Source organism: Pseudorca crassidens, chromosome 17, assembly GCF_039906515.1.
Source record: "Pseudorca crassidens isolate mPseCra1 chromosome 17, mPseCra1.hap1, whole genome shotgun sequence".
Classification (NCBI taxonomy): Eukaryota; Metazoa; Chordata; class Mammalia; order Artiodactyla; family Delphinidae; genus Pseudorca; species Pseudorca crassidens.
Window position 1 is genome coordinate 35738728 of NC_090312.1, and position 15777 is coordinate 35754504.

At 39.1% G+C, this 15777-nt stretch overlaps 1 protein-coding gene across 6 annotated transcripts in view; it reads left to right on the forward strand.

Annotated features, from left to right (window-relative positions):
* NCALD (neurocalcin delta) overlaps positions 1–15777 on the forward strand; it is a 432221-nt gene that overhangs the window by 252221 nt on the left and 164223 nt on the right. For 3 of the 6 annotated variants that reach the window (XM_067711601.1, XM_067711599.1, XM_067711600.1), the window contains exon 4: positions 7252–7339. The exons of the other annotated variants lie outside the window; for them this stretch is intronic. The gene's annotated coding sequence lies outside the window, so the exon portion shown is untranslated. The remainder of the gene's footprint in view (positions 1–7251; positions 7340–15777) is intronic. 6 annotated transcript variants of the gene reach the window in all.

Below are 15777 nucleotides of genomic sequence, written 5' to 3' on the forward strand. Positions count from 1 at the left end.
ATAACACCACAATAACAAAGGCCAAGGATGCCATGAAAATTCAACAAGTGACTGTATGGGCTGTTCTTGGCACATAGTAAATATGCATGACACGGGTGACCGCAATAATAATAACTAAAGCTAGGGAGGCTTGTAAGTCCAAGCAAGGCAGTTTGGAGGTCTGAGGCTGAGAAGAGGTATACAGAGCAAGGCAATGATGGAGGTGGAGGAGGATGGAGGATAGCTTCCTAGAAAGGACCTCCTCCCTTCATAGGAGAACATGAGTAGTGTCCAATATCTGTGCTTGCTTAGCCACTGGTACCTAATCCCCTGATCGGTTGGTCTACAGAGGCAATTTTGGCCTGGAAGCAGTCTGCTAGGGAGTGGAAAAAGTCTGAGTGGAACCCATGCACATTATCACTGTAGAGTGGAGGGATAAAGGTAGCTTCACACCTTTTCATAACTGTTTACTTCTGAGTCTCTTTCCTCCATTGGACTGTGTGGTCCTCAAACCCAGGTTCTGACAGTTCATCCCTGTTATCCCCAGGCCACTGTCTAGAGCACATGCTCAGTGCTTAATTATTCGTAGAAAGATTGAAAGGACAGGAGATGCTGGAGTTTTGCTGCACTACATCTTCTACCAACACAAGACTTAGTACAAGTATGAGAACATATTTTCCCTGCATGCAAGAACAAGATTCCATCAAATGAAAGATGGAAATATTGTGGTTTGTGGTTCTTTCTCCAAAGCAACATTGTTTGTGGGGTCAGAGACCAAGAAAGATGTGACTTAGGAAAGTTGCTTAAAAATGGTGGTTGTGGTGCATGAAAGAAAAAGAAAAAACAAACAAACAAAAACCTAAGCATATAAAATTGAAAGAGGGGTCCGTAAAATCAAGCTTGATGCTAAAAGGGATGAGTTTGCAGATTGGAATGGGTCACTGCAAATTCCTGCAGCCACCTAGCTTGTGATTTAACACTTCTTTGAGCTTTTGTTCCAGATATTTGAGGCTCAATTTATTCCCACCTTATCGTCCTTGTCAAAAGCAACTTTTTTTTTTTAAAGGCTGTATGTTTTCTTTCCATTCTTGTTTATACCTTACCATCCTGCTGTTTACAAGATTGGTCTCTCATACTCTGCCTGGGGTGTCTTCTATTTTTGTGTAGTTAAAATTGCCAGAGGATTCTTTCAGCAGCTCTATTTTGATGAATGGGGAAGCCATGCTGCCCTGTGGAATCCCAGCATGGCGTGGCAGCTCCCCCAATGAAAGAGGCACATAGCTGTTATGAACATGTGACCAACTGTGAAACTTTGCACATTCAAGTACTTTAAACACTTGAAAGTGCCTGTTGTACATCTCATTACAGAGATATAATACCAGGTGTGACCTCTCATGTGGGTTGATACATCCCTGGAGGTTGTTTGGAGTAACATGAAATGTGATTTCTTTCCAAAGTGGAGCACCTGCCATTTTCTCCCTGGCTCTGGGCTAGAAGTGATATCCTAATGCCTCCTGTGCCTCTCCTCAGCTCCTGTATCCGGTCCTCACTTTGGTCTGAGCCTTCTCCCCCATCTGAATGGTCTCCTCTGTGCCCTGTGTTCGGATGGTGTTCCTTCTGATCACAAAATCTTGGTGGCACCTGTGGCAAATGGGAACTAGACGCTGGAAATTGCTGTTTTGCTTTCTTTTTTTTTTTAACTTTTTATTTTATAGAAAGTAAAAATAAAAGTTGATTAACAATGTTGTGTTAGTTTCAGGTGTACAACAAAGTGATTCAGTTATACACACACATATATCTATTCTTTTTCAAATTCTTTTCCCAATTAGGTTGTTACAGAATATTGAGCAGAGTTCCCTGTGCCATACAGTAGGTCTTGTTGGTTATCCGTTTTAAATATAGCAGTGTGTACATGCCAATCCCAAACTCCCTAAGCATCCCTCCCCGCCTTCCTCCCTCCCCCCGCCGCCTCCCCATAACCATAAGTAACCATAAGTTCGTTCTCTAAGGCCGTGAGACTGTTTCTGTTTTGTAAATAAGTTCATTTGTATCTTTTTTTTTTTTTTTTTTAGATTCTGTATATAAGCGATATCTTACAATATTTCTCTTTCTCTGTCTGGCTTACTTCACTCAGTATGATAATCTCCAGGTCCATCCATGTTACTGCAAATGGCATTATTTCATTCTTTTTAATGGCTGAGTAATATTCCATTGTATATATGTACCACATCTTCAGAAAGATTGGGGGGTTTGAGCAGAAGTTGCATTGATGGATTACAATTGCTTTAATTACAATTACAATGAATCCTAGCACCAAGAGGATGACCCTTGGCAAAGGGGTGAAGCAGGCCAAGGTCGGCCTTGTCCTTCTGAGCCTCATCATGCCTCCATCCTTCCAGGGGTTCCTAACGCTCCCTCCACTCCCTTAACCCCCTGTTTACCTCAGCTCTTCCTTATCAGGGTAGATAGCACTCAATACTTCAGGATCCTTCCCTTATGTGCTAGTTTCCTTCTATCAGAATTTCTAGTCCCAGATATTATTCCTTTTGGGAACTCTCTATGATATGAACATGAGTGGTACTGGGTCAAAGATACCTATGCTGGGGGTGCTCCTCCAGGGTGGGAAGGATACGATGAAAAGCACAACTCACCAGGCCTCAGATGACCTAGGTTTATAATTCCAGTTTTGCCACTCATTAGCTGGTGACGTTGGGCTGTGTTTCTTAACCTTTCTGAGTATGTCCTCATCCATATAATAGAATTGATGAGTCCATGCTAGCATGTCTTACATATGAGACTTTTACTTCCCAGGTTTATCATGAAGCTCAAATGAGATGAAGCACTGGAACGCTCTTTATGCATGAGAGAGGTTCTGTGCAAATGTTAGGGAGAGAGGCAAAAAGGTGCCTTACCTATGTCCACAGTGTTAGCTTTTTGATAGGTAATGAGTTGTAGCAGGAAGCTTCCACCTGGCTTTAATATTTTCTGTAATCCTCGTTTATTGAGCCTCCATTTCCTCATTCATACAAAAGAATGTATACAAAATCTCATTGGCTTGTCATGAGCAATGATGGTTAGAAAGTCCCTTACCCTAGTGTCACTTGGGACTTAGTGTGTATTTTATAAAATGTTAGTTTCCTTTTCACCTTAACATGTCCCTCAAGAAGTGACTCTAGACATTCAGGTACAAGAGTTTCCACACGCTTCAAATCTGTCTGTGCATGAGGCAGGTCCGGTAACCGAAATGGTATCCAAGCAGCCCAGAGGAATGATCTAGTCCAAAGGTAACATTAAAAAGGTGTACATCATCCTCTGAAAGGCAGTGGGTGCTGATAACGCACCCATAGGGTGACATGGGGCTGGTTCTGAGGAATGGGGAGGGAGGTGACTAGGGCACTTGCTTTGTCGCAAAATTAAAGAAGGCACCATAAAACTCCATAAAATAACGTTTAATGCAATATTTTTTTTAAAAAATCAAAATGCAAAAATACCTATTATGAACAAAACGTCAATTCAAAACAATGTTGACTTTCTAAAGTATTGCATTAATATATTTACTTTGATTACTGAGTTTTTTGGTGCCCCCCGTTAAAATTTGTGCCCAAAGAGAGTGAGCTCCTCACTCCATTGGCCTTGCCCTGCCCCCACCCTGGGGTGGTGTCCACAGGGCTGGGGGGGTAAGTCCCAGGGAGAGCTTTCAGTACCCACTCCTGATTTCCCCTCATCCACTTGGGGTCCTGAATTTGGTTTAATTATAACCTTGTGAAAAAAGAAAAGACCATATCAAATGAAATTCTGGTATCCTTTCTAATCAAGTGACCACAATGAAAGATAAGAGTTTGGAAAGAAAATATGAAGCCAGTTGTTCACCAGAAGCTTGATTTAGGTTGGGGGTTGGCAAACAATGACTTGCACACTGACTGCCTGTTTTTGTAGGTAAAGTTTTATTGGCACATAGGCCTGCTCATTTGTTTTTGTGTCATCTAGGCTGCCTTGGTGACACAACAGCAGAACTGAGTAGTTGCAGCAGAGACTGTATGGTCTGCAAAGCTGAAAATGTTTATTATCTAGCCTGTAGCAGACCCCTGATTTAGATTATCAAAGAACTTAGTTTTCTTTTTTTAATAAATTTATTTATTTTATTTATTTATTTTTGGCTGTGTTGGGTCTTCATTGCTGCGTGCGGGCTTTTCTCTAGTTGTGGCGAGCGGGATCGACTCTTCATTGTGGTGTGAGGGCTTCTCATTGCGGTGGCTTCTCTTGTTGCAGAGCATGGGCTCTGGGTGCACAGGCTTCGGTAGTTGTGGCAGGTGGTCTCAGTAGTTGTGGCATACTTAACAGTGAAAAACTAAATCCTTTCCTCATAAGATCAGGAGCAGGCAAAGGATGCCCTCTTTCACAATTCCTATTCAACATAGAACTGGAAGTTCTACACAATGCAATAAAGTAAGAAGAGAAAATTAAAGGCAGATCAGAAAGGAAGAAAGAAAACTGTTCACCATTCATATTTTTCTTCTCTGGGAGGTGTCAGATCTGTTGCTCATTTTTTTATCGTGTTGTATTTTTCTTACTGATTTGTAACATTTCTTTATATAATCTGAATACCGGTCTTTTGCTGATTTCACAGGTTGCAAACTTGTCTCAGATATTGGCATGTCTTCTTTCTTTATTGTACCTTGCGAAAAACAGAAGAACTTAATAGTAGAGTAGGCAAATTTATCAATCTTTCCTTTTGTGATTAGCACTTTTGGACTTAGCCTTAAGAACTCTTCCCATTTGGAGGTCAGAAAGATGTTATCCTATATTTTCTTCTACAAGTTTTAACATTTTGCTTTTTCAGCTGAGTCCTTAATCCCTCTGGAATTGATCTTTAGGTATGGCTCCTCCTTGACTTTTGGCTCAGTAAATTATTCCAACCTTTGTGAGAGCTCTGTTATCTTTCAGTTCCAACTTCCCTGCCATGCTGGTTCTGATGCTCTGTCTCTAAAAATTGTGTGGCCTTTTCTTTTCTTTTGGTATGCCTTATAATATTTTTCTTGATAGCCAGACATGATGTACTGGGTAAAAGGAACTGCTGTAAATAGATCTTTAGGAATGTGGTAGCGAGTTTTCAGGGAAAAGAAGCGTTCTATGCATCCTACAATTAGGTCTCAGTCTTTTGGTGAGCCTGTGCCTTTGGACTGCCAAGTTCACAAGTATTTCTCAGTTTTTTTCTCCTCGCTTAGGTGGGACAGGATGGCTAGAGTGGGCTGCAGTTGAGCAGTTCCCTTCTCCCACAGTGGAAGCCTAGAGGAGTCTAGAGCTGAGTATTTCCCTTCCCCAGGTCAGTTAGGCTCTGAGGATATTCTAGCAGGTTAGGCTCTGGTTAACTAGTTTCCCCTGAGGGCAAGAACAGAGTGTTATGGCATATCAAAAAATGTTCATTTTCCCCTCCCCCTTCCAGAAGCCTGAGGGGATTTTTCTCTGGTATTTACTGTGGACATCTGGTAGAGCTCCGGGAAGTAAATCTCACAGTATTGTAAGGACCCCCCACAGTGACTGTGTCCCCCTGGAGTGTTTAACTCTCAGAGTTGTCCCCAGGGAGACTCCAGCAGTTGGTCAATTACAGTTCACCTTTTCCTGTCCTGGCACTGCTTCCAGCAGCGCTTTCTGTTGGCAAGTCTCTGCTCAGTTTCAGGCATAGGAACAGGAAGGGCAAAGAGCAAAAAGCACATGCCAGAGCCCTTTAAAAGAGCTTTTCCAGGAGCTCTACCTAGCACCTCCAGCTTACATCTCCAAGGCCCAAACTGTTCCGCCTGCCCATCCTTAGCTGTAGTTTAAACAGGGCAAATTGCTGCCCTGAGCAAAATCAAGGTTCAGTTAGGACAGAGGGTAGACTGGGTGTTGGATAGTTAACCAGCAGTGTCTGCCCCGCTCTCTAAGCTCCTGCCAGGATTGCCTATCCCCCTAGCAGGGTTGTTTGGATAACAAAATGGAAGATCACATGCAAGAGCATTTCATACATTATAAAATGTGTTTCATAAACTAAGTGGAAACATTCTGAACTGTTTTCTCAGAGAGCAAACCTACTGTTAATAGAAAGTCTTACTAAATGCAAAGACTTGGGTAATCAATATCTCTTAAACCTCAGCTCATTCTCTTTCAGACATCTTTGGATAGACCAAGATCCAGTGTTTTCACAGATACACATCCTCAAACACCAGTCTTCAGATTCAGATTATTGCCGAACATTGTTGTAGTGGACATTTGTTGATTTCCTCCAATACTCCTTTCCTTCTTTTCTCTTCCTCTTAGTAATCTGAATGCCTTTCCATGTGATTTTTCTTTGGAGTGTCCTTCCTTACCCTCTCCTCTAAGGATAAGGCTAGATTAAAGTCATTCAGCAAAGTATCGTGACATTCAGTGATGGGCAGTCAGAATGACTTCAGAGCTTGAGACTGGCAGCATGCTAACACTACACTCTTGGGAGATGGATGTGTGGTCTTAAACTGCTGAAGCTATATTTTTGCACCATGAGGAAAGGCAGCCACAAGATGAAGTCAATCTACAGAGAATGCCATGCTAAGAGAATTGCAGAGAGTCAAATGATATACATAGAGAACCCCTGTTTTCCAGAAACCAACCCTACATCCAGGTTTTTCTTCCCCAGCTCAATGAACCAAAATATTTCCATGTCTTGTTATTTATTTAAGTGAGTTTGAGTTGGGTTTTCTGTTATTTGTAGCCAAAAGATTCCTGAATGATAGTTTCCACATCTATTCCAGGAAAAAATTATATATATTATTTTAATGTTTATTATTTTAAATAATGTATATATTTTATATAACATATTACTTAGCGTATTATATGTTTATATATACACACATATGTATATACATATTTATAAGTATAATATATATATATAAATATATATTCTGAAATTTATAGTCCTTCCAGGATTAAGGCCATAAGGCCTGAATATTACTAAGAAAGCTTGTAATACATTTCCTGCATGGCATCTGTCTAAAGGATTTTAAACTTTGACATGCCAGGACCTGAGTCTTGCTCTTTTAGGGACTGTATTTATCACCCCTGCGGTACAAGATTTACCCCTGAGTACTTTGAGGCAAAGACCAATTAGGCTGAGATATGTCAGTGTTCTTGTAGGTGTGTTTCCTGTTTCCTGTTTGCAAAGGCAACTACAGAAGAAATAAAAGTAACGGCCTTACATAAACCGCTTACTGAGCTGTCAAGTATTCAAGTAAGTTATTCATTAATTATGAGTGATTTCAGTCGCAGGGCCAGAGAACTGCGGGTGATAAAATCTGTCGTGATAACTGCAGAAGGCTCTGAGATCCGAGGCGCTGCGTGACTGCGTATCGTGAGTTACTTTTTTAACCTCTCAAATGCCTGGGTTTTAAATTGTGTAAATTATGATTCAGAATGCAAAGATATTGCATCCTAGTTAAGTTGTTGTGTGTTTATATGTTTTTGGTATTCGTTAAATAGAAAATGGTAATTTATATCTGCCATGAAAACTTTGTTGTGAAGTATACATTTCCATTTTTAACTGTAGATGAATTTGTATGTTACCAAAAAGAAAACTATGCCGCCATTCTACTTTTGTAAAAATTCTTTTCTCTTTTGTGGTGCCTCTGATTAAATAGAAGGCTAAGGAAATTTACTTTAAAAAATGTAGGAGAAGTTATAAAGAAGTAAAAACCTGACTTGCCTCCTGGAAAAAAAGGCAATAACTATGTGCCCCTCCTTACTTTCCAAATCTACTCATTTGGTATGGAAAATTGAAGAGGATATTGTGCAGCAAGTAGATGGAATGTTTTCTAATTCAGAAAAGATTCTTTTGAAATTCTAATGAGGGCAGCAGCACCCACAGTAGTGAATTTACTGTTAAGATAGGAACATTATTACTTTCCTACTTTGTTGCTGTGGGTCTCAAAAGCCATCTCATTGAATGTTTAGGAAATTGGCTTTTCAGGAAGGGAAATCTGCTGATTTATGAATTTCTTGGAAATTTTTCAAAATATGCTAATGGCCCCAGATGAGAGCCAGCCAAGATTTGTAGGCAAGATAATATCGCTTAAGCCCTGGTAATACTTTTTGTGACTGTTTGTAAATAAGGCATGAATATTTACTTGGCCAAATAGTTTTATATGAGGAAAAAGTGGCAAAAATATTAAAGTAAATGTGGGCCAGAACAAAGCTTTAGTTTGTATTTTGCTGATATTGCAGGGAAGGGAGATAAGTCAATATAAAATGAAACTTAAATGTACTTAGCTCTTTTTCGTCCCATTTCCTTCATCCCCATTAAGTCTCTATGGTTTAATTATTAGGTGAGCAACATGGCTCATCTGGATGTAATGTGAAAGTGAAAGTGAAAAGCCTTTATTCCAAATTGGATAGGCCAGTTCTTTAAATGAGATCTATAGGAGAGTAATAAAATATTTGAAGTCAAGCTAACCAAAATCTTTTTTTTTTTTCCTCATGACATTGATAACTAAGCCTCAACCCCAATGCATTTCTCCTGGAGCCCAAGAAAGAATTGTGCATTTAAGTTGGCAGTGATCAGGCAGCTTGAGATATTTTGAAGTACTTATGGATCTCAACCCTAAACATGATAGTAGCCATTGCATTAGTTCCTTGGATCTTTCTGATATCGAACTAAAGGATAATAGAAAAATGTGCATTCTTGTCCCCAAAGACAGTAAAGCATGACTATGATCCAACATAAGAACCCTTCCCCTTGACGTGAAGGTGTAGAGAATCAGTATATCTGCTGTTGGCTGGTTGTTTCTGCCCCTCCTCAAGCATCCAAATTTCTCTTCTGTGTCTGTGATCTCAGGGACAGGTGATTCCTCACTGCAGATTCCCTTCTTGAGTGAGTCCCAAATATACTGTACTTCATCTCTGCTTTATGCAGAGCAAGGGGAGGCTACAGGAGTTTGTGCTGCAAATTTGAGGCATCTGCCAGACCCAAAGGAGGACGATTTGAATAAGAAATTGACCAAACAGCTCTTGAGGCAGTGAAGGAGCCACTTCCTGCTCAACTACTGTTGCCTCGAGAGAGGAATGGGCAAGGCAGAGACGAGGACGACCCCTTAAACAGAGGCTAAACTGTCTAACTGGGGCTTTCCAAAGGAATGGCCTAAGTTAGCAAACATTGCCCCAGTTTCCTGGGCTTTCTGGAATTTTGTTCAAGAATTCCAGACACTCTTGTAAAAATTACCTAGTGACAGAGTTCCTGACGATAGATAGGAAAGATATATGTAAAGAAGCTATTTTAAAGTAAAGTATATGAATAGACTCTAGGTTTACAGTCATTTCTGATTTCCTGTTGTCTGGGTATCTCTCTTTAGCTCCCTTAGGCTAGAATTATTTTGTCTGGATCCCCAAGAAATCCATACTCTTCCCCAACGCTTCCTATGTGACTAGCTTCTCAGTTACATGATATTACATGGAATTATATTTTTTCTACGGTTTTCTGCACTAAAGACCTCTTTCCTTGTTCTCTTAAAAAAATGCTATTTTAATCCTCTTAGCCTAGGAGCTTACTACTCTTTAATTTCAATGTCTCAGAAATCCTCCTCTATCAAAAAAACCTACTTTGTCAATAGCATACCTTTCGTTCAGGAGTAGTAATTGGGAGAGATTATCTCAGAGGCTGAGAACGCAAGACACCAAATATCTAAAGGATAATTAAAGTATCCTTCCAGATGTTTGCAAGTAGAGACAAATACTGATCATTCAAATAATTGATTCCCTGACAACGATTTTTCACTCAGTCTCGTTCTCAACGCCAAAACAGCTAATAAATTCAATGGGAAAAAACCCTGCTCTTTTATTAGTTTGTAGAAAAAAGAAGAAAAAGAGAATAGTTGACTTCTCAGCAATTTTGCAACAAGTTCTTTTAGTGTCATGTAGACTTAGGAGAACGCAGTTTGTAGTAGATAACTGATGATTCCAATTAACCAAAAAGTATTGATTAAGCATCTACTAACTTGAGCCCTAGTGGAGAATGATATAGTATAACATGGACTCATATATTTAATAAAAGACCATGTTCCTAGAAACCTAATTCATTTACTCATTCAATAAATACTTATTGAGTGCTTGCTGTATGACAGGCACTGTGTTAAATGATGGGGATTTTAATGGGGAACAAGGCAGGGATGGTTTCTGTCTACAGTTGAGTGTGGGGTGTAGGGAAGATGTTAATCAAATAATTCCACAAATAGATTTTACAAATGTGATCAATACTATGATTGGGGGGGAAAAAAACCAAAGAAAAATGGGAAACCAAGCCTATAAAATACAGGCACTACCTACATCTAGTCTAAGTGGTGATCAGGGAAGACTTCCCTGAAGAAATCTGAAGAGGTTGGGAATGGGGAGGAGAATGTTCTGGGCAGAGGCCCTGAGGTAGAAGGGAGCTTGGAGCTTACTGGGAACTGAACCAAGGCCAGTGTCACTGGAGAACGGGGTGGGGCAGGAAAAGCTAGAGAGGTGGCAGGGGCAGATCGTGAAAGACTTAGTAGAGAATGAATGAATGAACGAATGAACATGAGTAGTTAATAACATGGAGTTAGTCCTGTCGTCTCCTGTCATTATTGTGAAAATAAAAGGAGTTTGCAATTGTATAATGACTCTGCTGTTTGGGAGATACGGTATTCATTCATTCATTCAGCCATTCAGCCAGTAAACCCAAGACAAAAATCCCTGTTCACATGGATCTTAAATTCTAGTGGAACAAGCAGCAAATATATAGGTTTTATAGTAAATTTTTGTTTATGAATAAATGGTGTTAAGTGGTCTTTCGATGGAATTTTAAAAATAATTTCAAATGTATATCATATTGCATTTATGTATGGTTATTCCTCTGTTTGGTTAAATAGAGTTATATCCTTTAGCAGATCTAGGACCATGCTCAGCACAGGTGTTCTTCACAGTACTCAATTCGCAGTCAAAGACTTTGGAGAAATTCCAAGAGAATAAGATAAGAGAGGGAAGCTAAGAGATTTGCATTTGTTCTTGTTTCTGAAGAGCTAGTGAGGCCGCTGCTCACCAGCACCTTACCAGCTCTTCCTGGAGTGGTGGGGGCAGGAGGAGGGGAGCGATGGAAAAAATGAAAATAACTGAGGCTAACACTGATGGAAAAGGATCTCAGAGGGAGAGTATTCCAGAGTCTTGCTATTTCTTTTTATAAAAAGAGCTTAAAACATCTTATTATATACTTAAAATACTTTATAGATTTTGCACATTTACCATCTCTATAAAAGGTTCACATTTTACAATCAATGTACACATTTAAGGAGAGATGTTTCTTTGTCACATTCCCCAAAGCTCTTATTTAATTGATTGCACATCTTAAAATCATCAGTGACTTACAGTCAGAAAATAGTACTTATCTGGAACCTTGTTTGAGTTTTCAGTCATGCCTGTCTTTTCTGCTTGAAGATTTCCTGGTGACAGTGTTTTGTATCTGCATATAAATTATTACCATAGATGGAATTAATAAACCAGAGCACCTGTGAGGGTCACCTTCAGGTCTTGTTTGCAAAAATCAGAGAGTAGTTCATTGTATCAAAGGGAGGAATAATAATTATGTTTTAATCTTCAGGAACTTCCTTCTGATTTCTAGATTGCATAAATCAAAGTGATTATTTCTATATAATCCAAGAGGAATAATAGAAATGTTGCTAGTGTGATCCTTTAGTGCAGGATTTCTTAACTGCAGCACTGTTAACATTTTGGACCAGATAATTTTGTTGTGAAGGGCTGTCCTATGCAGTGTAGGATGTTTAGTGGCAACCTGGTACCAGTAGTATCCCCCCAGTTCTGACAGCCATCTCTAGACGTTGCCAGATGTCTTCTGGAAGGGGCCAAATCATTCTCAGTTGAGAGCCATTTCTTTAGTCTGTCATAATCACGGACTCACCATGCTGCATTAGCTTTTGTGTTGTTGTTGTGTTGCAGACGTGTCCAACACTAAACGCATAGCTTAACAAGATGGTATCTTTCTAATTCTATAGTTCTTACGTCACAATTAAAAATAATGTTATGAAACCAGAATTAGATTTTTATTCAGCCAAATGTGTGAAATCCTGACACGGTAATATGTTTTTTGGGGGGAGGCAGGGAGGGAGGCGGGGGGGGCGGTTTACACTTTAAGGGCCTTGTTTTATTTGTTAAAGCCTGACAAAATTTTATCCTCAAAGTTTAAAACTTACTTAGTGGCTCAACTATTTTTTTAAAGATACATTTATGGGAATCTTAATGCCACAAAAGACTCCTACTCAGTCAGCTGCAAGAATTAATAGCCTTTTGGTGACATATAAAAACTTGAATGAGGCACATTCAGCAAGTTCATTTCTAGTTTTATAGGAAGCCGAAAACAGCAGAGAGAAAAAAGTGCTACCCTTGTATCCTTTGATGATGGTACTTGACATTTTAGTGTAAGTTATTACAATAGTATATTGGTTTAATGTTCCCTTAATATCAGTGGTTTACTCAAAGTTTCTGAAAACGGGAAGAATGTGTGTTCTCTCTGTCACTGTTAAGCTAAGAAATGGCATTTCAAAATCACTTTAATCGTACATGATTAAATCTTCTAAAGTGGTATTTTACTATGCTGTGGTGCTTGGGAAGACTTAAGATTACATAAATTCACTTAGACGTATGACTAATATATGATACCATTAAGAGAGAGATTTTAAATTCCTTTTACTGTTATTATTTACTTCACCTAAAGGCCTCTTGACTCAAAGTGTTTTATATTGCTCAAATGAGACCAATGTTATTTTGTTAAATAGAGCCTTCTTTCATGTCACTATTATGTTCAGGAATATTTAAGAATTTCCAGTTGTCTCAAAAATAAAGTTCTAATTCTTTTTCATGGCACTTAAAGCCCTCTACTAACTGGGCTGCAGTCGATCTCTTCAGAGGTATCTCCTTTACCTCCATTTGCCCCTGTCTCCATATCACACTCCAGCTGCAATGAACTAGGTTGCCCAGGGCATCCTTGCATTTTTCTGCCTTTATAGTGCTCTCATGCTACGATCTCTACCCCTTAGATTCCAATCCATGCTTAAGAACCATTTCTTCCATGAAATTTTCCCAAATTTTCTCAGTTGGAATTAATCTCTCTCTCTCTCCTATAATGTTTGGAAAGCACTACACTAGTGTTCCTCAAACTACCTATGAGAAGGACTAGATTTTTTTAAAATTTCCAGTTTATTACAGGACAATATGTATCTTCCTGTCTATGACCAGTACTTAGATCTCGCCCTGTGAAATACGCATTTCTGATCTGGTCTAAACCCCATTCAATGAGCCAAGTCCACTTGATCACACATTTGAGTAGTGCAGCTGTGTCCAATGCTGTAAAACTGTCTGAACAATTACTTGCGATCTCTGTACTTGTGCTGTTGCTGATAAGAATAGTTCATGAGGTGCTGCTGGTCCACAGACCACACTTTAGGTAGCTCTGCCCGAGACTATAAGCTCTACGAAGACAGGGCCCAGGTCTGCTTTTTCATCATTATAATTCTAGCACCTGGCATTGCCTGTCACATAGTAAGCACACTTATTCCACGTAGAAGTATCATATTACAGATAACAGCACCTAAAAGCACCAGAGTAGCTTGGATCAGATCGTGATCACTTTTTAGTACCTACAGGATTATCATGCCTAACCTGTATGAATGAGAATATCAAACTTTTATTTTAAAAACACATGTTCTTTAGTAAAAAAATCTACTGAAATGAAACACCCAGCCTGCTAGTGCTGGTATAGGCTTTATAAATGAAGCTCACTTAATCAAAAATTTAATTTTCTTTCCCTAAATAGTTGCAGAAACTCACTGTATTCAACTTCATTTAAGTGAACTAAATGGAGCTTAAAAGAAATCTAAAACACTTTGCCTGTTAAATAGCAATATTGAGAAATTGTCTAAGAGAAATATATTCCTCATAGAAAAAAACCCCACAGAAACAAAACTATATTTGAAACCAAAATGGCTTTCTTTTATGCAGCTCAAGGGGGGATACATTGAAACTCTTAAGCAGTCCAAAATTGTATTTTTGAAAATGAGAATCACATGGAGTTAGTTTAACATCTACCACTGTAAATTCTACTGGGGAAAACACCTGGAATTTGAGGAACATTTTTCAAAATTTAAAATGTAAGAGATTCAGAATACTTGACAATGCTATCTGAACATAGATTTCTAACTTTTAGTAGTTCAAGAGTGTCTTTCTGAAGTGGTAAGAAGTAGTTGCTGTTAAATGTTCATGTTTTTCTTTGACTATTTCATTATATTAAAATTGACAGCCAAGAAAAACAAGAACATTTACTATATGTTTTTCTAACCATTATTGGCCACTTACTTTTCCATGGAACATTTGTTATTTCTGGGAAACATATGGCATATGACCAGAACCATAATTAGTCACAGTCTGATGTTATAGGAATTCAAATTTTGGCAATTTCTAGCTTCTTCCTCTGAAACATAAAAGCAGTAAATACAGATCGTAAGGTGCATTCTGGAGTCAGCTTTTCCCTCCTTCACAAATTGTGGAATTTACTTGTTTTGATTGGGGAGGTGTTTGAAGACTCACAAACACTTTTATAGCTCTGCCTCAGACCTAGAATGTTCCAGAAGGAGGCACCATTCTAAGCACTTTACACACATCAGCTTATCTAATCATTGCAATAGCAGGTGAGAAAACAGAGGCATGGAGACATTAATTTGCCAAAGTCACTTCAATAAGAAACTGTGTAGTTGAGATTCACCTCAGGGAGTCTGGCTCCAGATTCTGTGTTTTAACTTTCATAGAGTAGTGTCTTTTGCTGCATTGCTCCTATAAGTAGAGATTCCATTGGTAGAATCCTGCTGAAGACGTTATTTTCTTGCAGACTGTCTCTGCCTAATACTTCATAGCTGAGAAATGCTGAGTAACTGGGGAATATTAGATGACTATGAATGATGGGTAACTAGAGAATGCTGGGTAACCAAGGAATCCTGGGTAACCAGGGAATGCTGGGTAACTGGGGGAAAAGGGTGAGAAGCTATTAGTTGACAGTTTACTCTGAGAAACTTTCCAGCATCTGTAAACCAAAGGGTTGTCATCAATATAAGATCTGGGACTGTCCTGCAGAGTCAGTCACTCTCACACAGGATCCCTAAAAAGTGTTATCTTTGAATCAGAAGGATAAATATTTGCAGTAATCACTTTTGCCTTGCGTTGGAAGCCATGGTTGCTGAGGCTGATTGTCACAGAAGTAAGGCATCCTTTGTTACTAATGGAGTTATTGAGAACTGAAAATGCAACATTGCTTAGCAACATGCATCATAGTATTTACTCTTTTGAGCAGGAACAGCAAAAGCAAGTAGTATGTCTTATAAATGTCCCGGCAGGTATTTTTATTTTCCTTTCCAACTAACATTGCTTGTATCCATTGTCATGGTATTAGCAAAGTGCTTAGACTGTGGCTTGGTGGGTGTAGGTTTAGGTATATTCCCTTAAGTACAGAGATCAGCCCTGAAAGCTGGCATTAGCCCAGTGTAGAACCAAAAAGAAATTAGGCTGCAGGTAAGAAAAAGTAGTAAAAGATTCCTACAACTCTAATGTTCTATATAAGGCTCCTAATTTTCACTGCTGGTAAGTATGTGACGGTAGCGATAGCACCCTGTAAGATGTGGGAACTTGCTGTAATACTCTTCAGACTTCTTGTTTTGTTGGCTCTGATCTTTCAGGCGCTGATAGAGTCCATAATAACTAAAAACGAACATAATCCCTATT